The sequence below is a fragment of the Bos indicus genome, chromosome 16, assembly GCF_029378745.1.
Source record: "Bos indicus isolate NIAB-ARS_2022 breed Sahiwal x Tharparkar chromosome 16, NIAB-ARS_B.indTharparkar_mat_pri_1.0, whole genome shotgun sequence".
Taxonomy (NCBI): domain Eukaryota; kingdom Metazoa; phylum Chordata; class Mammalia; order Artiodactyla; family Bovidae; genus Bos; species Bos indicus.
In genome coordinates this window covers 66,501,992-66,525,407 of record NC_091775.1, presented here as the reverse complement: position 1 = coordinate 66,525,407, position 23,416 = coordinate 66,501,992, and the positions used below count along the sequence as shown (strand labels likewise).

General features: G+C 41.2%; 1 pseudogene; it reads left to right on the top strand.

The window, feature by feature from the left end:
- Positions 1-111: 111 nt before the first annotated feature.
- On the top strand, positions 112-9,651 carry LOC139176436 (HIG1 domain family member 1A, mitochondrial pseudogene; annotated as a pseudogene).
- Positions 9,652-23,416: the final 13,765 nt, after the last annotated feature.

The window sequence follows — 23,416 nt, the reverse complement described above, 5'->3', positions numbered from 1 at the left end:
ATACTTTGCATATCTTTACACTTTGATATCTCTAAATTTTTTTTTCACCACTGTCTTCCCTTTCATTTTCATTTTCCCCTAGAAGAGCAGATTTGGGGAATGGCTTAGAATATAGACATGCAAACATACATTGAACTCAACTCGTATCCTCAGCGTAGAGCTAGAGTTATTAATTTACAGTGTCAATATTGGTAGCATGTGTGTTTTGAGTTTTGTTGTTGTGGTTGTTTTGTCACTAAGTCGTGTCTGACTCTTTTGAGACTCCATGGACTGTAGTCCACCAGGCTCCGCTGTCTAAGGAATTTCCCAGGCATGAATATTGGAGTGGATTGCCATTTCCTTCTGTAGGAGATCTTCCTGATTCAGGGGTTGAACTGGCATTGCCTGCATTGGCAGGAGGGTTCTTTAGCAATGAGCCACCAGGGAAGCCCATATGTTTTGAGTTTTCTAATATTTAATAAAATCAGTTGTCCTTTTAATATTGTCATCAAAAGTATACTGACCTCTCCTGTTAATTCCATTGAGACCATCTGTTTAACAGCCACTTTCAGATACTGTGATACTATGCTTTTCATCCTTACTGTTATAGGGTTTCTGAACACAAGATACCTTGAGAGATCTGATAATATCACTATTATCTGTTGATATTAATAATCACTTTAAAGATAAGCAAACTGAAAGTTGAACAAGTTCTAAGCATCTTATGCTTAGGTGCCTGGTTCATGGATTGGGAGCCTTGGTTTATTTCCAGAGCTTATGAATTCGTAAAAGAATGGACTCATCATCCCACATGACTGTGGGAGAAATAGTTTAGAAGTCTTGTGGTGCATTAGAGCACATTTCTACCCTTGTTTCAGCCCCAGCTGTCTAAGAAGTGGTGCTGTCTTGAGACATAGCAGCTACAGGTAATACTGAAAAAATACTTTGGATGTAACAGTAGGATGGAATTTCATAGAGAAGATTGAAAACCTTCTGCCAAGGGTTAAGGAGAGAGCCAAAGTCCTTAAATAGACTAGTCAGAGACAGAGGAACCTAACACCTGGGGCCTGGCTGTTCCCCTCCTACCACCGTCACCACCACCACCCTACTGTTGGAGTTGCAGCAATTGGAGGACAGCTTACACAGCAAACCCTACTTTATCTTTTCCGAATTTCTGGGAAAAGACATTGATCTTGTGTCAAGAGGCAGTCTGACAAACACTGCAAGCTAGCTTGTCCTAAACGCCCTTTCCCCACTCTCCTATCCACCTTTCTCCTTGTAGAGTAGGTGGAGTTCTCAAGGCAATCCCAGAGAGCTGCTGTCTTTAGAAGAACTGATCTATTTAGTCAGCCACACTCTTGTCTTACCTGAGGTCTATGCCAACTGAATCCCAGCTTTAATTGTCTTATTATATTAATAAAATAGGTAAATATTTTTAGGCCCTATTATCTCGGTCTCCAATCATTACTTTTAACTCAGTCTTGTCCATTCACTTGGGTAATTCTTCAGGACCTCCAATCAATTGGTCCTTCTACTTTCTCAGAATCCATCACCCTTCCCCATGGCCTCACTTCCCAATTTACCCACCATTAATATCTCTTGCTCTTTTGAGCAAACTTGGCAAAACTTTAAATCTTATTAAGTCCAACTACTCATTGATTTAGCATGTAAGTGTAAGTAGTTATTGGAACTGGATGAAATCACACCACCGGTGCTCACTGGCACTTTAAATCATGAATACAAATCTAGGAAGGGAGAAAATGGAGAAAAGAGCCTGGAACTGGGCTATGACGGATTCTGAGGATTCAAAGATGAGGCTTCTGTGTCTTTCCAAAGACTCACAGCTTGCAGGATTTAGTAAGGATTTTAGACTTTGTTCTAAGGGTAATGAGAAATCACTAAAGGGTTTTAAATTAGCGTAATGAAATGTAATGCTAAATGAATAAAAATCTAGAACTGTATATGAAGTATAACCTCAGCCCTATTCTATAATTAAAAAAAAAAAAACACCTCATTTATTCAACAAAAACTTACTGAGCATCTCCTGTGTGTCAGGCGTTATGGGGCCTGGAGGTTGCAACACTGGGTCAAACATAAGCAAAGAAGATAGAAAATAAAGCAGTATTAATAAATATAATAAGCTTATGAAGGAAAAGAATTTATGGTGAGAGGATAGTGATGGATATCAACAAAGAATTCTACTTTAAGTAACCAAAACATTAACAATGATTATCTCTGGATTACAGGCAATTTCTATTTCTTTATCTGTTTGGGTATATTTCCAAAATGAACATTATGATTTTAAAAATAAAAACAGCCTAGGTCAAAGGTGAAAGACATGCTGAGAACTATAGAACATTAATAAAGGAAATTATGTTTCAAAGAAATGGAAAGATATCCTCTTAGATTGAAAATAGTAATATTGTTAAAATGGCAATACTACCCAAAACAATTTACACATTTAATGCAATCCTTATCAAATTACTCATGGCATTTTTTCACAAAACCAGGACAAATAGTCCTGAAACTTATATGGAATTGTAAAAGACCCAGAATTGCCAGTGCAATCTTGAGGAAAAAGAACAAAGCAGGAGGTATATCCCTCCCAGACTTCAGACAATACTAGAAAGCTACAGTAATCAAAACAGCATGGTAAATAGACATATGGACCAATGGAACAGAATAAAGAACCCAGAAATAAACCACTCATGTACGGTCAGTCTTCCACAAAGGAGGCAAGAAGATGCAATGGAGAGAAGACTGCACCACCAGCAAGTGGGGCAGGAAAGGGAGACAGCCATATGCAAGGCAGTGAAGCCAGACATGCGCTTAGGCCATGGGCAAAACAACTCAAAATGGCTTAAGACATGACAGCATAAAGCTCCTTGAAGAGAATATAGAAAAAGCATAAATTGACATAAATGCCAAAGAATGCTCAAACTACCGCACAATTGCACTCATCTCACACGCTAGTAAAGTAATGCTCAAAATTCTCCAAGCCAGGCTTCAGCAGTACATGCACCATGAACTTCCAGATGTTCAAGCTGGTTTTAGAAAAGGCAGAGGAACCAGATATCAAATTGCCAACATCCACTGGATCATCAAAAAAGCAAGAGAATTCCAGAGAACCATCTATTTCTGCTTTATTGACTATGCCAAAGTCTTTGACTGTGTGAACCACAATAAACTGTGGAAAATTCTGAAAGAGATGGGAACATCAGACCACCTGACCTGCCTCTTGAGAAACCTGTATGCAGGTCAGGAAGCAACAGTTAGAACTGGACATGGAACAACAGACTGGTTCCAAATAGGAAAAGGAGTATGTCAAGGCTGTATATTGTCACTTTGCTTATTTAACTTCTATGCAGAGTACATCATGAGAAACGCCGGGCTGGAAGAAGCACAAGCTGGAATCAAGATTGCCAGGAGAAATATCAATAACCTCAGATATGCAGATGACACCACCCTTATGGCAGAAAGTGAAGAGGAACTTAAAAGCCTCTTGCTGAAAGTGAAAGTGGAGAGTGAAAAAGTTGGCTTAGAGCTCAACATTCAGAAAATGAAGATCATGGCATCTGGTCCCATCACTTGATGGCAAATAGATGGGGAAACAGTGTCAGACTTTATTTTGGGGGGCTCCAAAATCACTGCAGATGGTGACTGCAGCCATGAAATTAAAAGACGCTTACTCTTTGGAAGGAAAGTTATGACCCACCTAGACAGCATATTGAAAAGCAGAGACATTACTTTGCCAACAAAGGTCTGTCTAGTCAAGGCTATGGTTTTTCCTGTGGTCATGTATGGATGTGAGAGTTGGACTGTGAAGAAAGCTGAGTGCCGAAGAATTGATGCTTTTGCACTGTGGTGTTGGAGAAGACTCTTGAGAGTCCCTTGGACTGCAAGGAGATCCAACCAGTCTATCCTAAAGGAAATCAGTCCTGGGTGTTCATTGGAAGGACTGATGCTGAAAGTGAAACTCCAATACTTTGGCCACCTCATGCGAATAGTTGACTCATTGGAAAAGGCTCTGATGCTGGGAGGGATTGGAGGCAGGAGGAGAAGGGGACGACAGAGGATGAGATGGCTGGATGGCATGACCAACTTGATGCACATGAGTTTGGGTGAACTCCGGGGGTTGGTGATGGACAGGGAGGACTGGTGTGCTGCGATTCATGGCATTGCAAAGAGTAGGACACGACTGAGCGACTGAACACACTGACTGACTGATACCAATATTTTAAGTCAATCTCCCAAAGCAATAGAAATAAAAGCAAAAATAAATGAGATCTAATCAAACGTACAAGGTTTTGTTCAGCAAAGGAAACCACAGCAAAATCAAATGACAGCTTACAGAAGGGGAGAAAATATTTACAAATGAAGCAACTACAAGGAATCAATTTCCAAAATGTACAAACAAATACAACTCAATAACAACAATAAACAACCCAATCAAAATGGGCAGAAGACCTATATAGATCTACCTCCAAAGAAGACATACAGATGACAGGCACATGAAAAGATGCTCGTCATTGCTAATTATTAGAGAAATGAAAATCAAAACTATAATGAAGTATAAGATATTAAGAAGAGGTGGCAAGAATACACAGAAGAACTATACAAAAAGACCTCAATGACCCAGATAACCACGACAGTGTGATCACTCACCTAGAGCCAAACATCCTGGAATGTGAAGTCAAGTGGGCCTTAGGAAGCATCACTACGAACAAAGCTAGTGGAGGTGATGGAATTCCAGTTGAGCTATTTCAAATCCTAAAAGATAATGCTGTTAAAAGTGCAGCACTCAGTATGCCAGCAAATTTGATTAACTCAGCAGTGAGTGGCCACGAGACTGGATAAGGTCAGTTTTCATTCCAGTCTCAAAGAAAGGCAATGCCAAAGAATGTTCCAACTACCACAAAATTGCACTCATTTCACATACTAGCAAAGTAATGCTCAAAACCTTCCAGCTAGGCTTCAACAGTTTGTGAACTGAGAACTTCCAGATGTACAAACTGGATTTAGAAAAGGCAGAAGAACCACAGATCAAATTGCCGGAATCCACTGTATCATAGAAAAGCTAGAGAATTTCAGAAAACATCTACTTATGCTTCATTGACTACGCTAAAGCCTTTGTGTGGATCACAACAAACTGTGGAAAATTCTTAAAGAGATGGGAATATAGACCACCTGACCCACCTCCTGTGAGACCTGTATGCAGGTCCAGAAGCAACAGTTAGAACTGGAACAACAGACTGGTTCCAAATTGGGAAAGAAGTACGTCAAGGCTTTATATCGTCATCCTGCTTATTTAACTTATATGCAGAGTACATCATGCCAAATGCCAGTCTGGATGAAGCACAAGCTGGAATCAAGATCTCTGCGAGAAATATCAATAACCTCAGATATGCAGATGACACCACCCTTATGGCAGAAAGCAAAGAGGAATTAAAGAGTCTCTTGATGAAGGTGAAATAAGAGAGTGAAAAACTCAGCATTCAAAAAATACTCATCCAGGAGAAGCCAGCTGGACAGCAGGTGCAGGAGTGCGGTCACTAGCGGATAGGAACCTGAAACATCTTGTGGTTGTCTGAAGATTCTTCAATCACTATGGCAAGGGACACAGATGTTTCTCTTTCCTCATATGATGAAGATCAGGGATGTTAACTTACCCGAAAAGCTAAGAGAGGCACCATTTGTCCCCATGGGAATGGCAGGTTTTGCAGCAATTATTGCATGTGGATTATATAGAGGGGAAATATTAAAATTTCTGTTCACCTGATCCACATGTGTGTGGCAGCCCAAAGCTTTGTTGTGGGAGCAATGTCTCTTGGTATGGGTTATTCCCTGTATCAAGAATTCTGGGCAAAACCTAAACCTTAGAAGAGGAGATGCCATCTTGGTCTTGTTGGTGGTGCTTGCTTTAATTAGACATCTCATACTGAGGTTATATATTTATGCTGAAAATAAATTTTTTGGGTCAGACAAGAACATGGTAATTTGAATATTGGCTTATTTTCTTGCAGGCTTGATTTGCCTGCTGACCAGATTACTGGTGACTAGTTCACTAGCTAGGTCATTCGGGGGAGTCAGATTCGGATCGGCACAAAAGAAACATGTCACTTTTAAATACATTTAATAGAGATACCTGTCCACCCTCTTAAACTCTTCTGTTGAAATTAGTTCTAAAGAAGACAACATGCCAATCCTGAAAATGCTCCCAGTTGCTGCAGAATATCATATGCTTTTGATGTAATGTAGGAGTCCTATTTTGGAGAAGGCAATGGCACCCCACTCCAGTACTCCTGCCTGGAAAATCCCATGGATGGAGGAGCCTGGAAGGCTGCAGTTCATGGGGTCGCTGAGGGTCGGACATGACTGAGCGACTTCACTTTCACTTTTCACTTACATGCATTGGAGAAGGAAATGGCAACCCACTCCAGTGTTCTTGCCTGGAGAATCCCAGGGACGGGGGAGCCTGGTGGGCTGCCGACTATGGGATCGCACAGAGTCGGACACGACTGAAGTGACTTAGCAGCAGCAGGAGTCCTATTTACTGCTGTTAATTTAACTTTCTGTCCTGTGGACTGAGTACTGTTTTAAGGGCTGGTTGGCTCTTGAGGAACCCTTTCAGAATAGTACATGGAATATAACATTATAAACCTCCCTGCAAGTAAAAAGTTGGTAACAGAGCCACTTTGAAGTAGTATTTATTTTAGGTCATAGTTGTAAACATGAGAACAACTTAACTGTCTATCCCTATTAGCGCTTTTGTAGTTGCAGAATTAGATTTTGCTGCTGTTATATTAGAATAATTTTAAATGTTATTTTGAAACAAATGTGTGTTTTAGGTGCTAATGCAAAGGTAAATAAAAAACACTTTTTAAATGTGCACAGAATGTTTATTTTCTCCAAAAGAATCATCAACTAAATAAAATGCCTATAATGGAAGTGATTGATGAGCAAGCTGGTTTGGTCAGATATTCTACAAACTTTGGTATGTCACAGAATGCTTTGCTGTACTTGTGAAATTCTCTTGTCTAACCTGAATTTACATTCCATGGTGATAACATGATAAATGTAGTGTTATTAAAGTAAGTGAACACACACACACAAAACAGGGTCATGTCATGTGGCCACATCACTTCATGGCAAATAGATGGGGAAACAGTAGAAACAGTGCGAGACTTTATTTTGGGGGGCTCCAAAATCACTGCAGATGGTGACTGCAGCCATGAAATTAAAAGACACTTGCTCCTTGGAAGAAAAGATATGACCAACCTAGACAGCATATTAAAAAGCAGAGACATTACTTTGCCAACAAAGGTCCATCTAGTCAAAGCTATGGTTTTTCCAGTAGTCATGTATGGATGTGAGTTGGACTATAAAGAAAGCTGAGCACCAAAGAATTGATGCTTTTGAACTGTGGTGTTGCAGAAGATTCTTGAGAGTCCATCGGACTGCAAGATCCAACCAGTCCATCCTAAAGGAAATCAGTCCTGAATATTCATTGGAAGGACTGATGTTGAAGCTGAAACTCCAATACTTTGGCCACATGATGTGAAGAACTGACTCATTTGAAAAGACCCTGATCCTGGGAAAGATTGAAGGTGGGAGGAAAAGGGGACGACAATGGATGAGATGGTTGGATGGCATCACTGACTCTATAGACATGAGTTTGAATAAACTCCAGGAGTTGATGAAGGACAGGGAGGCCTGGAGTGCTACAGTCCATGGGGTTGCAAAGATTCAGACACGACTGAGCAACTGAAGTGAACTGGACTATACTGTCCATGGAATTCTCCAGGCCAGAATACTGGAGTGGGTAGCCTTTCCCTTCTCTAGGGGATCTTCCCAACCCAGGGATAGAACCCAGGTCTCCCACAATGCAGGCAGATTCTTTACCAGCTGAGCCACAAGGGAAGCCCATATTTTAAATGAAAGTTGCTCCGAAAATCACCTGGACATATATCCAGAATCCAGACAAAACTATAATTTAAAAAGATACATGCACTCCTATGTTCATAGCTGCACTATTCACAATAATCAAGAAGACAGGAAAGTGAGAGTGAAGTCGCTCCGTCATGTCTGACTTTTTGCAACCCCATGAACTGTACCTGCCAGTCTCCTACATCCGTGGGATTTTGCAGGCAAGATTACTGGAGTGGGTTGCCATTTCCTTCTCCAAGGGATCTTGCCAACCCAGGGATGGAACCCGGGTCTCCTGCATTGCAGGCAGACTCTTTACCATCTGAGCCACCAGGGGGCTTCACAAGACATGGACACAACCTAAATGACACACACACACACACTGAATACTAGTCAGTCATAAAAATGAAGAAAACAATGCCATTTGCAGCAAAGTGGATGGACCTAGAGAAGATCATACTAAGTGAAGTAAGTCTGAAAGAGAAAGACAAATGCCGTATGAAATTACTTATACGTGGATTCTAAAATACAGCACAAATTACCATCAAAACAGAAACAGGTTCACAGGCATAGAGAACAGACTTATTGCTAAAGGAGAGTAGGGGTGAGAAAGAGTTGGATTAGGAATTTGGTATTAGCAGATGTAAACTATTATATATAGAATGGATCAACAACAAGGTTCTCTTGTATGGCCCAGGAAATGATATTAAATATCCTGTGATAAACCATAATGGAAAGGAACACAAAAAAGAATGCACATGTCTATATAACTGAATCACCTTGCTATACAGCAGAAATGAAACATGGGGAGGGAGGAGGGAGGAGGGTTCAGGATGGGGAACACATGTATACCTGTGGTGGATTCATTTTGATATTTGGCAAAACTAATACAATTATGTAAACTTTAAAAATAAAATTAAAAAAAATAAATAAACACAACATTGTAAATCAACCATAATTCAATAATCTTTTAAAAAACAGTCTAGGTCAATTAAACGATGAAAGGGAAAAAGAAAACCACATACCAGGATCCTACCTTGGATATGCACAACTCAACAAGTCCTCAGTGTGCCACACTTTACCATGACCATCAACAGCGAAGGGAAACAAAATATGCCACCCCCAATATGCTGCATATTGATTATTTTGAATTAAAAAGCTACTTAAGAAACAGTCTTAAGAAACACCAGGACTTCCCTGGTGGTCTAGTGGATAAGAATCCACCTGCCAAAGCCAGGGACACAGGTTCGATCCCTGGTTGGGGAAGATTCCACATGCCACGGAGCAGCCAAGCCTAGGCACCACAACCACTGAGCCTGCGTGCTGCAACTACTGAAGCCCATGGACCTAGAGCCTGTGCTCCACAACAGGAGAGACCACGGCAATGAGAAGCCTGTGCACTGCAATGAAGAGTAGCCCCCGCTCCCTGCAACTCGAGAAAGTGCATGCAGCAATGAAGACCTAGTGCAGCCAAGAATAAATTAATTAACTTTAAAAAAAAGTCAGTGCAAGAACACCCTGACTCTCCTTTGTCCACCTGAAAGCAGGAAATCAGCCTCCCATGTCAAAGGTACCCTCCCTGTACCAGGAGGCTACAGGGCATCCTTATCACCAGAGACAGGCAATTTAGGGACATGAAAGGCTATATAAACAAACCTTGTTACTTCACCACCAATTTGTTAACTCCAAGCCAAAACCCCTTTATCTTGTCAATTCCTCACAAATTTATTGTTTCCTTGTCTAAAAGGTATAAAAGCTGTCTACTTTGGTAACTCTTTTGAGTACCACATTTTTATGAGCTCCCGACCTCATGCGAAAAGACCCTGATGCTGGGAGGGATTGAGGGCAGAAGGAGAAGAGGATGACAGAGGATGAGATGGCAGGATGGCATCACTGACTTGATGCACATGAGTTTGGGTGAACTCCAGGAGTTGGTGATAGACAGGGAGGCCTAGTGTGCTGCAATTCATGGGGTCGCAAAGAGTCAGACATGACTGAGTGAACTGAACTGTACATATGAAATTAAATTTGTTTCTCTCCCGTTAATTTTTCTTGTGTCAATTTAATTAATAGACTAGCTAAAGAATCCAGAAGGGAAGAAGGGACAAGTTTTCCTTGCCTGTAGCATCATATAGCTGGGATTCAAAACCTTGGGAGGAGATGAGGTTCATTAAAAGTATGTGGGGTACTTCCCCGGTGGTCCAGTGGTTAAGACTGTGCTTCCTCAGCAGTGGGTGACGGGTTTGATCCCTGGTCTGGGAACTAAGATTCCACAAGACACATGGCACGCCAAAAAATTTAAGAAAGAAAGAAAAGAACGTGGACTGGGGAAAAGAGAAGAGAATGGAAAACAGCCCTGAGTTTGCTGGCATGTAAGGATTGGCAGAGGAGGAAGGGATTGATGGAATGGGAAAGTCGAAGAGGGCAGAGGAACATGAGGACTGAGCAGTGTTATAAAAACCACAAGAAACATCATTTCAAGGAAGGAGTTGTGGATAACCCGAAATCCCTATAGAGCTGGTGTCAGTGTACCATTCTGTATCAGAATGCAGGTTAGGTATTTCTAATACTTGAGAAAAGTCAGAAATTCTGGTGAAATCTCAGTTTAAATATGGTGCAAGTCAAAAAAGATATGACAACAAAAGCCTCCAGTTTGCAATCTCAGAGCTAGCAGACTCTTACCCCCACATGTGGAGGTTGAAAGAAGACTCCTTTATTTTCAAGGGACTGTTTGCCAGTATCCTAGACCTATTACAGGCACCTAAGGCCTCCTCCAACTGTTGAGACTTTCTGATGGCTTAACACCTCAGATGGTGATTATGTGGCTTTCCAAATAGAGATCCTTGGCTTAATCAAGTAGGTCAATGGAAAAGCGTGCCTCATTCATTCACCTTCCTACAATTCTAATGTCAACCAGGAGACACCAGGTCAGACCTTGCCTCCATCAACTGCTTCGGCCAGACTGCTGACTCAGTTTCACAACGTCTTCCTTTGGTGGTTCCTGGCAGTTTGCTCTCTCCAAGAAGCCCTATCAGAGCCACACACCACCTAGGATACATTTATAAGCCTCTGCTCAGCTCAGTGGTGATTCCTTCAAGTTCTAGCAACACTCCCAAGAGGACTAGTCCAGGCCAGTTTTCCTCTCATAGGTAGTGTGATAACTCATGCCCTCTTCGCAGTGAAAGTGTGAAGTCACTCAGTCGTGTCTGACTCTGCGACCCCATGGACTGTAGCCTGCCAGACTCCTCTGTCCATGGGATTCTCCAGGCAAGAATACTGGAGTGGGTTGCCATTTCCTTCTCCAGGGGGCCTTCCCGACCCAGAGATGGAAGCTGGATCTCCTGTGCTGCAGGCAGACTCTTTACCATCTGGCGCTCCTCTTTGCAGACCTGGTAATAAAAAGAACTGCCACTTTTTGAATCATCACTAGGTATTAACATATACTGGGAACTCTATATAGGTGATTCCTTATCCATTTGGCAACATTGTGAAATGTCTGTTATTTCATTTTATAGATAAGGGAATATATATTTCAACAAAGTTGAGGGACCTGCCCGAAGTCCCAAAGCCAGTTAGATGGATCTGGGACTTGGGCCTAAATGAATCAGATTTCTACTACACAAGCAGCCCTTCCTGTCTACGTACAGTTATCTGTTTGGGCCAAGTGTAATATAGCTGCCAAACAAAGCTGATTTAGAGATCCTAGTAAACAAAGTTTTATTGCCAACCAGCCAGCCACCAAAGGGATCTGGGAATTGAAGGTAATTTGCTTATAGATTCAGGCCTTATGGCCTCTGAGCTAGAGGATATTTATCAGAAACCTTGAAAATGGCAGACATGTGTCAGAGAAATAGGTCTCTCTCTTTCTAAGGCAACGACTAGTTTTTCTGATCACTGGGTCAAACATTTCATCTTCTCCAGCTAGAATGGCCAGAACTAGGTGACATCTATGAAGCACAAAAGAAAGTCATACAAGTGTGTTTTACCAGCTCAAGGGACTGGGAGCCCCTTGAGAAAACAGAAAAGTTTGGCCTATTCATCTTTGTCTCCCCCACATCAGTACCTGACTCTTGAAAGGCACTCACTAAACACTTATGGAGAACTAAATGAAATACCTCGTCAATGAAAAATTAGTCAGCTGATCTAAGAAAGAAATTGAAAAAAAATTTTTCAGCCCAATTGAAGATTATCTAAGCCAGGAACAGCATCTCAGAAAGCTTGGAGAACTGTTCTGCCCATTAGAAGTCAACCACAGTCACTGAAGTTTTTTGAGGCAGAGGGCTATACATTAAGTGATGTATTATTGACAGCTTACACAATCTAGCAAGCAGTGGGTCAGGGGTCATTGTGGCCCCTTACAAGATTAAGAAGGAATGTTATCTTTTAAGGAGTTGTCTTGCTGATGCTGGGAAAATCTTGCTGTTTATAGTTGAGCAGGAATTTCTGCCTGTGGGGAGGTTTGGTTCATGGACAAAAAGGGTAGCCAGTGCACAGTGTGGGGAGAGAGGAGGCCAAAGGCAAAGAAATCTTAAAAATATATATTTATTTATTTGGCTGTTCTGGATCTTAGTCGTGGCATGCAGGATATAGTTCTCTGACCAGGGATCGAACCCAGGCCCCCTGCATTGCAAGCCCAGAGTCTTATCCACTGGACTACCAGGGAAGTCCCCAGAGACATTTTTTTATGTTTAAATTTTTTTTGCTGTAAAATATGAATTTTATTTCACAATCTGGTTCTGAACTAGGGGATGTTTTTGTTTGTTCACTTTTGTTTTGTTAGGTCCAAAAGTCACATTTATCCGGAGAGAGAGGATATGCAATCACTGAGAAACAGCAAAGAAACGATGAAACTGAAGCTGTATAAAGATAATTCTAAAAATATCTTCTGCTGAAAGTAGTCATTGAGAAGAACAAGAGGTGATCTCAGAGGTTTAGAGCCGAAAGCTTTTTGTGATCATCACAGCCCTGAATCTTCTCATTGGACAGAACAGAAGCCAGAGATGGGAAGTCACTTGAGCAAGGTCACATATATCCAGTATTGATTATGCCCTCGGGATGCAGGAAGGGTCTGTTCCTCCTCTTTGAAAGACATTCCACCCACTTTATAGCCTCAGTATATTCATTCCTTTGCAAGTTGACATTCAGCTGGTAAGATAATTACTAACTCCAGCACTGCCCCTGAGGTGCATTTGCAAAACTCCAGGGCTCCACCGAACACAGTTTGAAAATTACTAACTTAGATAATTTATTGCTCATTATTTAAACTTTTAGCACATTCAAGCAAAAATGTCTTTTAAGTCCCTGAAAACTGGGTACTCTCATTGGCAGCATTTATTCTTCTCTTCATTTCCTGATGAATAAACCCATTAATGAAAGAATGTGCTGTGTACTTTCTTTGGTGCTATCATTCATCTGAATTAACATGTGCGTGGGCAGAGCTCAAGTGGTGAGACTGAGATCCTGCGCTGGGTGGGCCGTCTTCAGGGTCTCAAAACCCAAGGGTGCCCAAGCTTGCTTTGCAGTGATGTCAAGAATAGTGCTCTTGAGAACTGAATTGCTGAAACTGAAATTTCTAAGTTTGAAATTCTGAGTAAGATAGAGAACTGCAGAAAAGAATGATAAACAACCTGCTTACTCTACACTGGTAGAGTACAGAGTAAAACTTCCTAATTGCTTGCAATAATAAGGATCATTTATTGGATATTTGGAACATACATAAACATGAGACAACTACCATCATTATTCCCATTTTACTGTTGAGAAAATTAAGGCTTAGTAGTAGGGGTTCTTAACTCAAAGAAACTCCCTCTGGCCAAATAAAGCAGAGTTGGGATGAGCAGATACTGGAGAGGAGAGATCTCTTGAAGGGTTTTAGTGGTGACACCAAGGGGAGCTGAGGGAGGGAAGGTTTTCTCAATCTTTATTATGTAGGATGTGGAAGTAGAGTACAGACTCTGGAGCCAGGCTGCTAAGATTAGGATCCTGGCTCCACCCCTTACTCTAAGTGATCTTGCACTGGGTCTCTTGGTTTGCCCATTTGTAAAGTGGGGATAATAATAGAACCTATCTCCAAGAATAGCTGTGTTTAAAAACAGCTCAGTGCCATAATCAAGGTGGGATCTCAGTACAATAGCTATCATTAGCTAATGAATAAAGGGGTATATGTGGCACTAGTGGTAAAGAATCTGCCTACCAATGCAGGAGACAAGAGATGTGGGTTTGATCCCTCAGTCAGGAAGACCCCCTGAAGGAGGAAATGGCAACCCAATCCAGCACTTTTGCCTGAAGAATCCCATGGAGAGAGGAGCTTGGCGGGCTATAGTCTATTAGGGTTGCAAAGAGTCAGACACAACTGAACCAACTTAGTGTACACACGTGTATACGTAAGGCTGATTCATTTTGCTGTACAGTAGAAACTAACACAACATTGTAAAGCAACTCTACGGCAATAAAAGTTAATTTTTAAAAAAGAGATAATTAAATAAAGTGCTATGTAGATGTGCTTTCAAGTCCTCTCCTTGTGTGTGCCTCCCTTTCATCAAATTGGTGTCTTTGATTTTTACCTAGAAACTCTAACTGAATTAATCAGTGCTGGTCATCATTAGTGCCAGCTGTGGTTCAGTTATATGTCCTTCAACCTCTTACTGGTCCAGGCTGAGATGCAGGGAGAGTATCCCACCAATGCAGACAGACCTAATCATTTCAGTCTCTCAAAAAACAGCAGAAAGGATCCCATGAAATCATAAGGAGTTTTCAAAAACCAAGTATTTGAGGAGAAACAATAAGGAATGACTTGGATTGTTTTGAAAGATCTTGTGTGACTGGAGACCAGGGTGGGTAATAAACTGAATCCCAGAATGAAACAAAATACACAAAAGGGAGGGCTTTTGTTCTCTGGGGCTTCCCAGGTGGCACGGTAGTAAAGAATCCACCTGCCTATGCAGGAAATGCAAGAGACGTGGGTTCAATCCTTGGGTCAAGAAGATCCCCTGGAGGAGGAAATGGCAACCCACTCCAGTATTCCTGTCTGAAAAATTCCATGGACAGAGGAGCCTGATGGAGTATATAGTCCATGGGGTCACAAAGAATCAGACACGACTGAACAACCTAGCAAGTAGTTACTATACCAAGAATCCCCAGGAGCAGGCCTGTCCACTGGGGATACTCACTAGCTCTCGAATGCATTCTCTAAAGCTGCCTCCTAATAAGGCTGGCAGAGAGAAACAGGGTGATGGGCCCAGGCAAGCACACCGTAGGGGAGAACCTCCACCGTGGGGGCTGTGCCCACTGCCAGAGGGTCTGCGCTACGGAGTGCCAACCTCTGCACAGATTCTAAAACCAGAGAAAGAGCCCAGATTTGTCAGAGAGCCATATTGGAACAGAGGAAGAAGAGATTTAAAAAAAAATAGGTAATTGTATCAATAAAGCATAAGCTTTATAAGGAAAAAAACAAAAATTCTTTCCTGGGAATTCTAATCTCACCATCATATAAGGACTTTGCACAACTCATATTTCTGGAAAAGGTGGGGGAAGTCATTTCCCTGGCATAGCCTCAGGCCTTACAGATTCAAACTGGGACATCAGTTTTTCCTTGATTCATGAGAACTGCCTTCTTTTTGTTTTGGTTCCTTTAAAAAAAATATTTTTTTACTTATTTATTTGCTGTTCTGGGTCTTCATTGCTGTGCTCGGACTTTCTCTCTCATGGTGAGAAGGGGTTATTCTCTAGTTGTGGCTAGCAGGGGTTACTCTCTATTGGGATGCACAGGCTTCTTATAGTGGTGGCTTCTGTTGTGAATCATGGGCTCGAGGGCTCCCAGGCTTAGCTGCTCCACGGAATGTGATCTTCCCAGGATCTTCCCGTGGGAAGATCAAACGCGTGTCACCTGCATTGGTAGGGGGACTCCTAACCACTGAACCCCAGGAAAGTCCTGCTTTTGTTCCTTTTGTGCTTCCACCACCAATAATATTTCATTATCACATGTGATGTTAGCTATATGTTTTTAAGAGAGGCCCTTTTTCAGGTTGAGTAATTTCTCTCGTCCTAATTTGCTGAGAATTGTGAATAGCTGTTGAATTTTGTCAAATGCTTGTAATGCCGTTGAAATGATCATGTGGATGTTTTTTCTTATATTATTAATGGTGAATTACATTAATTGGTTTTCAAATATTAAACCAATCTTGTATACCTGGCTTAAATCTGATATGATAATGATGTATTATTGTTTTTCAATTTGACTTACTAATATTTTGGTAAGAATTTTTGTGTCACTATTCATGAGAGATATGCTTTAATTCTCTTTTTTGTTGTTATCAAGCTTTTGTATTAGGATATTTTTGGCCTCAGAAAAGTTAGGAATATTTTCCCTCTTCTATTTTTGGAAAGAATTTAAGATTAGTGTTAAGTCTTCCTTAACTATTTGATAGAATTTACTAGTGAAACCATTTGGACCTGGAATCCTTTTTGTGGAAAAGTTTTGATAACACATTCAGTTAAAATAACAGATACATGGATATTCAGAGTTTCCATTTTTTTCTCTTTTCATTTTTGGTGAGATGTTTTTCAATTACTTTGTGCATTTTAAGTTGTTGAGTTTACTGACAGTTGTTCACAATAATCCCTTCTTTTTTATTGTCTGTAAGATCTGTAATGATGCTTCCTCTTTCATTCCCAATATGATAAACTGCTTTTTTTTCCCTTATTAGTCTAGCTAGGGGCTTAGCCATTTTATTTTTTCAATAAAACAAAATTGGGGTTTTGTTTAATTTTTCTACAGCCTGTTTTCTGTTCTACTGATTTCTGTTCTTATTTTGGTCTCCTCTCTTCTACATCTTGTTAGTTTAATTTATTTTTCTAGTTCCTTAAGGTGGAAACTTAGGTTATTGGTTTTAACCATTTCCCTTTCAGTTTCTGCCTGCTTTTAGTTCTTCTCTGGAACCTTTAAAACAGCTATTGTCCATCATTTCTAAGTGTTATCTGCAGGACAATCATTCAGTATAAGCCCTTCCACCATTGCTGAGACTAGAACTCAGTTTTAAGATTCAAAATCTTGGGTAAGTATAGTAACCCAAGTGTCAACTTCCTCATCTGTAAAGTGGAGGTAATTTAACATATCTTAGAAGACTGTCATGGAAAGCAAATGAGATGATGCATATGAAAATGTTTTTCAAAGAACAAGCATGGCATATAAATTATATTTAGTATCATTAATGCAACATCAAGTTAATATAATTATATACTCCTTTGTCATGTACTTGTACTGATATTTCCACCAAAACTTAAGATGCAATTCTAAGTCATCTAATTTTCATAGCCTGGTAGATGGGGAAGATGTTTCTTTATCCTTTTCCACTATATTCTAGCTAACCTTATAATTATATGCAGCTTCTTGGTCAACTGATATTGAATGTCTATCATGTATATATTAGGCATTTTTATACACAGTATTTTATTCATTTCATTTCTCACATAATCAGTTCAGTTCAGTTGTTCAGTCGTGTCTGACTCTTTGTGACCCCATGAATTGCAGCACACCAGGCCTCCCTGTCCATCACCAACTCCCAGAGTTCACCAAAACTCTTGTCCATCGACTCGGTGATGCCATCCAGCCACCTCATCCTCTGTCGTCCCCTTCTCCTCCTGCCCCCAATCCCTCCCAGCATCAGAGTCTTTTCCAATGAGTCAACTCTACGCATGAGGTGGCCAAAGTATAGTGCCCTCCAATTTAGCAATATGTAACAATAACTTAAAAGACGCTTACTCCTTGGAAGAAAAGTTATGACCAACCTCGATAGCATATTCAAAAGCAGAGACATTACTTTGTCAACAAAGGTCTGTCTAGTCAAGGCTACGGTTTTTCCTGTGGTCATGTGTGGATGTGAGAGTTGGACTGTAAAGAAGGCTGAGCGCCGAAGAATTGATGCTTTTGCACTGTGGTGTTGGAGAAGATTCTTGAGAGTCCCTTGGACTGCAAGGAGATCCAACCAGTCCATTCTGAAGGAGATCAGCCCTGGGATTTCTTTGGAAGGAATGATGCTAAAGCTGAAACTCCAGTACTTTGGCCACCTTATGTGAAGAGTTGACTCACTGGAAAAGACTCTGATGCTGGGAGGGATTGGGGGCAGGAGGAGAAGGGGACGACAGAGGATGAGATGGCTGGATGGCATCACTGACTCGATGGACATGAGTCTGAGCGAACTCTGGGAGTTGGTGAGGGACAGGGAGGCCTGGTGTGCTGCGATTCATGGGGTCGCAAAGAGTCGGACTTGACTGAGCGACTGAACTGAACAATAACTAAAAAAATTTTCCCACCTTGATTCTCTTAAAAATCTTAATGAAATCAGAGAAAGCACCCAGATATGTGCAAATTGTTTATTTCAGTCTAACCCACAACAAAAAGATAGTGAAACCAAAATGTGTATAAAGGATTTGTTAAATTATGATGCATACATATAATGTAATACTATTCAACTGTTAAAAACATTCAGATTATTTCATCACATGGGAAAAGGTATATAATATTAAGTGTAAAGAATAAGATTACTGTTTAAACATCATGATTACAATTTTGTTCAAAATAGGAATCAGAAAAAAGTAGCTGTAAGGAAATACACCTGAATGATCATCTCTAGAGTGATAACAGTTAGGGATGGTTGTTTCTTCACATGCTTCGTCTGAGGCTCTAAATTGTTCACAATGAATGTATGATTTTTGCTTTCAGTTTCTGGTTTGGATCCAGAGACACTCTGACTGGGTTGATCTTAACTCAGTAAATAGTCACCTCCTTAGTCCACATATAGCCGTTATTTATTAATTTGTTTATTAGAATGTAGTAAGTACTCATATGCCCAATGCTCAATATAAAAGCTCAGATTAAAATAAAAATTTGCATCTAGGCATGAATCCTCTCCTATCCCACTCACCACTTTTTCTTACTCAAGATAACCACCTCCCCAAATCTCATAATTCCCTTCTTTTCCTTTTAATAAAGTTGTATGTAATTGATACATGCTTTTATAAAGCTATATGAACTATATATTTTTGTCTTGGTGGCTTCAAATTTTTTAAGAAGGTCAGATCAGATCAGTTGCTCAGTCGTGTCTGACTCTTTGTGACCCCATGAATTGCAGCATGCCAGGCCTCCCTGTCCCTCACCAACTCCCGGAGTTCACTCAGACTCAAGTCCATCGAGTCAGTGATGCCATCCAGCCATCTCATCCTCTGTCGTCCCCTTCTCCTCCTGCCCCCAATCCCTCCCAGCATCAGAGTCTTTCCCAATGAGTCAACTCTTCACATGAGGTGGCCAAAGTACTGGAGTTTCAGCTTTAGCATCATTCCTTCCAAAGAAATCCCAGGCCTGATCTCCTTCAAAATGGACTGGTTGGATCTCCTTACAGTCCAAGGGACTCTCAAGAGTCTTCTCCAACACCACAGTTCAAAAGCATCAATTCTTCGGCGCTCAGCCTTCTTCACAGTCCAACTCTCACATCCATACATGCACCGGACCTTGCTTCTATCACCAGTCACATCCACAGCTGGGTATTGTTTTTGCTTTGGCTCCATCCCTTCATTCTTTCTGGAGTTATTTCTCCATTGATCTCCAGTAGCATATTGGGCATCTACTGACCTGGGGAGTTTCTCTTTCAGTATCCTATCATTTTGCCTTGTCATACTGTTCATGGTGTTCTCAAGGCAAGAATACTGAAGTGGTTTGCCATTAAGAAGGTAGTATGCTATAAATTGTCTTCTAAGACTTCATTCACTTAATATTGCTGAGACTCATCTCTATTGATGCGTACACCACGGTAGCTTATTTATTTTTATTACTATATAATATTCTATTGTGTGACCATATTACTGTTCATTCTGTATTTTAGGCTATTTCCAGACATTTCCTGTTAAGAAGAGTACTATAAATATTCTTGTACATAAATTCCCATTGTCCCTATATACCAATTTGGATATAAACCTGGGAGTGGAAAGCCTTGTCATAGGGTGAGTGAAAGTTTAAACAGCAGTGTGGAACTGTTTTTCCAAAGTGGTTGCCTCAGTCTATACATATTCCCACCAGCAGTGTATGAGATTCTGTGAATCTGTATCCTTACTAGCATTTGGTATTGCAAGATATCTTGCTTTTTTCTTTTTAAATAATTTTATTTATTTATTTTGGTTTGGCTGAGTCTTCAGGGCTGCACGGGCATTTCCCTAATTGCAGTGAGCAGGGGTTACTCTTTGTTGCAGCGTGGGGGCTTCTCTCTGCAGTGACGTCTCTTGTTGCGGAGCAGGGGCTCTAGAGCACGAGGGCTTCAGGAACTGCGGCTTGTGGGCTCAGTGGTTGTGGCTCCCAGGCTCTAGAGCACAGGCTCAACAGTTGTGGTGCATGGGCTTAGTTGCTCCACTACATATGGGATCTTCCTAACCCAAGGATTGAACCCAGGCCTCCTGCATTAGCAGGCAGATACTTTACCACTGAGCCACCAGGGAAGCCTGATGTATTGCTTTTATCCTCAGGAAAAGAAGAATGTTTTAAAACAAACCGAAAACAGAAACAAAACTTCCTCGCCCTCCTTTTCCCCAAAACTCCAGGAAAGATTCAGGCCACAGGTGGTGATACATAAAACTATTCCTCCCCCAGCAGCTTTTCAAACTCTTCTAGCTCTAGAAACCCTCTTCCAACAATGAATTGGGAACAGTGCGGGGGTGTGAGAAGTAGGAAACCTGCAGAATTGTGTGTCATGGGGACTCTTTCCAGCAGATGGTGAAATTATTCTGTAGGTTTGAGCTAGAAACCTCTTATTCTCTTTCTCTCTGTCTCTGTCTCTCCTTTCTCTCCTGAAATACAAACACTGGACTAGATACATCATTTTTTATTCTCTGCACTATGCTCCTAAAATACTTTCCTTGCAATTCTTTTTGCAAATATCAGAGAACTGACCTGCTTATTGAGTGCTTTGTTTTTCCTTGACTTGAGTAAAAACCTGCCAGTTACACCAAGTGGGGTGAGGGTTTCCCTGAACAAGCAATGCAGAGAGTGAGAAATTCAAAACCATAACAATTGGAGGGTGTGATTGGAGGGTGGGAGGGAGGCTCAAGAGGGAGGGAACACACACACACACAGTTATGGCTGATTCATGTTGTTGTACAGCAGAAACCAAAACAACTTTGTAAAGCAATTATCCTCCAATTATAAAAAAAGAATTGGACAGCCTGTTTCAACAGTAGCACCCTGGTTGCCTCTCCTTTTAAAACTGAGTCCTAGTTTCTATCACTATCACTTTGTAGTAACCTGTGTCATGATGCAGAACACCAGACAGATGTGAGAATCTGTGATTTTGCACCTACAATAAATTAGCTTCTTCTCACTTACGGGTTCACGGCTATAATCAGAGCACTTATCTAAAATGCAACTCAGAGAACTTTTTAGAGATAGCTGAAATATTCCCCATTTTTTAGGAGGCAGAAATACAAACAAGACTCAGTGCACACAAATATTAGCATCCAAAGAAATGAACGAGTTCACAAATCAGGTGAAAGTCCAACAGCTTTTACCTCTCTCCAACAGATACAGAACAAACTGGCTTATTCTAAAGCAAAAGCCCCAAGCAGAGTGAAAATGAAGTTTCCAGCTGTACACACTGGAGTGACTTACCCTTCTGCGTGGGGCACACTGGTTCCCAAATGTTGATTCTCTGATCCAACTGCCAAGTACTGGGGCATGGGGTGCCGCTTTGGGGAAATTTGAACCGTAGGTCCTCAGGACAAGTGGTCCTGAGAGCTGCTGAAAACCTACCTGAAAATTCTCTGAGTGGGGTCACATTTTTGGGTCACCAAAAATTGTACTGAGTCCAGGCTCTTACTGCTCACCATACAACGTGCCAATAAATCGAGAGGCAGCTTGTTGGGGCAAGGAATAGCAATTTTATTTGGAAAACCAGCAGACCAAAAAGACGGTGACCTCACGTCCCAGACAAACATCTTGCCTGAGTTAGAACTCAAGTTTTTTTAATACAAAACAGGAACTTCCGGGTTCCCAGCAGCCTTTGGGGAGGATGTGTTAATTTCTTCCTGCTTGCAGTCATTCACAGGTGGGCCTTGTCAGGATGTTTTCTGTGAGCGAAACAGAGGTATTTTAGCTTAATGTTCATTACCTGGGAGGTAGAGTTCCCAGAGATGGGCCATTTATGTACAACTTAAGCTTATAGGCAGCATCACTTTAGTGAGTAACTTGTAATAGAGTTGAAAGATTTTTCCCTATGACAAAACAAACCTCTAAGAAATTGAATGAACTCACCTGATATCTGGAATTGTAAACAGATAAATCGTGTTTCTAAGAACATATGACAAAAAATGATTTGGACTAAGCAGCAATTGATACTAAGCCATTCTTTCTTTTTAAAGTTAATTAATTAACTTTTGGCTGTGCTGGGTCTTCGTTGCTGCCCAGGCTTTTCTCTAGCTGCAGTGAGCAGGAGCTATTCTTCCTTGTGATATGCAGGCATTTTATTGTGGTGGCTTCTCTTGTCGTGGGACACAGGATCCAGGGTGTGTGGGCTTCAGTAGCTGTGGCGCGGGGGCTCAGTAGTTGCACTGCCCAGGCTCTAGAGCACAGGCTCAATAGTTGTGGTGCACGGGCCTAGTTGCTCCTTGGCATGTGGGATCCTCCCAGACCAGGGATTGAACCTGTGTCTCCTGCATTGGCAGGCAGATTCTTTTACCACTGAGCTACCAGGGAAGCCCGATGCTAAGCCATTCTATCAGAAGGTAGAGAAGTAGAAGCTTCAGTTGGTCCCTGACCATCATCTGAAATCACCAGTGCACGAGGAGTGTTCTCTTTTCTGCTCTCAACAGCAGGTGGGAATGCAAGGATCCTTTGCCAGGATCAAAAAGGGGCCACGAATCACATATTTTTTACAAAGGGCATAAAACAAAATGTTGCTCTATTTGGCAATGCTCTTTGACTAAAAAAAGAAAATTGTGTGTATTTTCCAGAAACCATACTTAACTGACTCCAACTCTGAAGGCGGTGTAACATGCTGGTTCATTATAAGGATCAGTTATCAAGCTTCTATTTTGAGTTCCAAAAGCTAAATCCCAAAATTGACTTCAAGCTACAGAATGAAAGGTTGAGAAAAGTTCAACTTGGAGACAACAGACCATCTTACTACTACTGTTCATGAGAGATTCCTGCACAAGTTGATCAGGAAGGTATCAGTTCTCCATGGGCCTGGAATCAGGGCAAGCAGCCTTGGAAATTTCAGCTGAGTCTCACCAGGAAGGACACAAGCATAGCATTTGGGTAACACATTTAGCAAACTGATAGGGCACTGATTAGAAGGCAATAAACTCCCTTCGTTGTACTAGCCAGTGGGTTCAGATTGGTGAGGAGGTGGCCTTGAACCCTACCCATCGGAGAAGACCACAGTCTCAGGGGAAAAGTCTTTAATTATTTTTTTCTGAGGCTTTAAATAAACTAAATTCTATGAGAAGACATGCTCAAAATCCAACCAGAGAG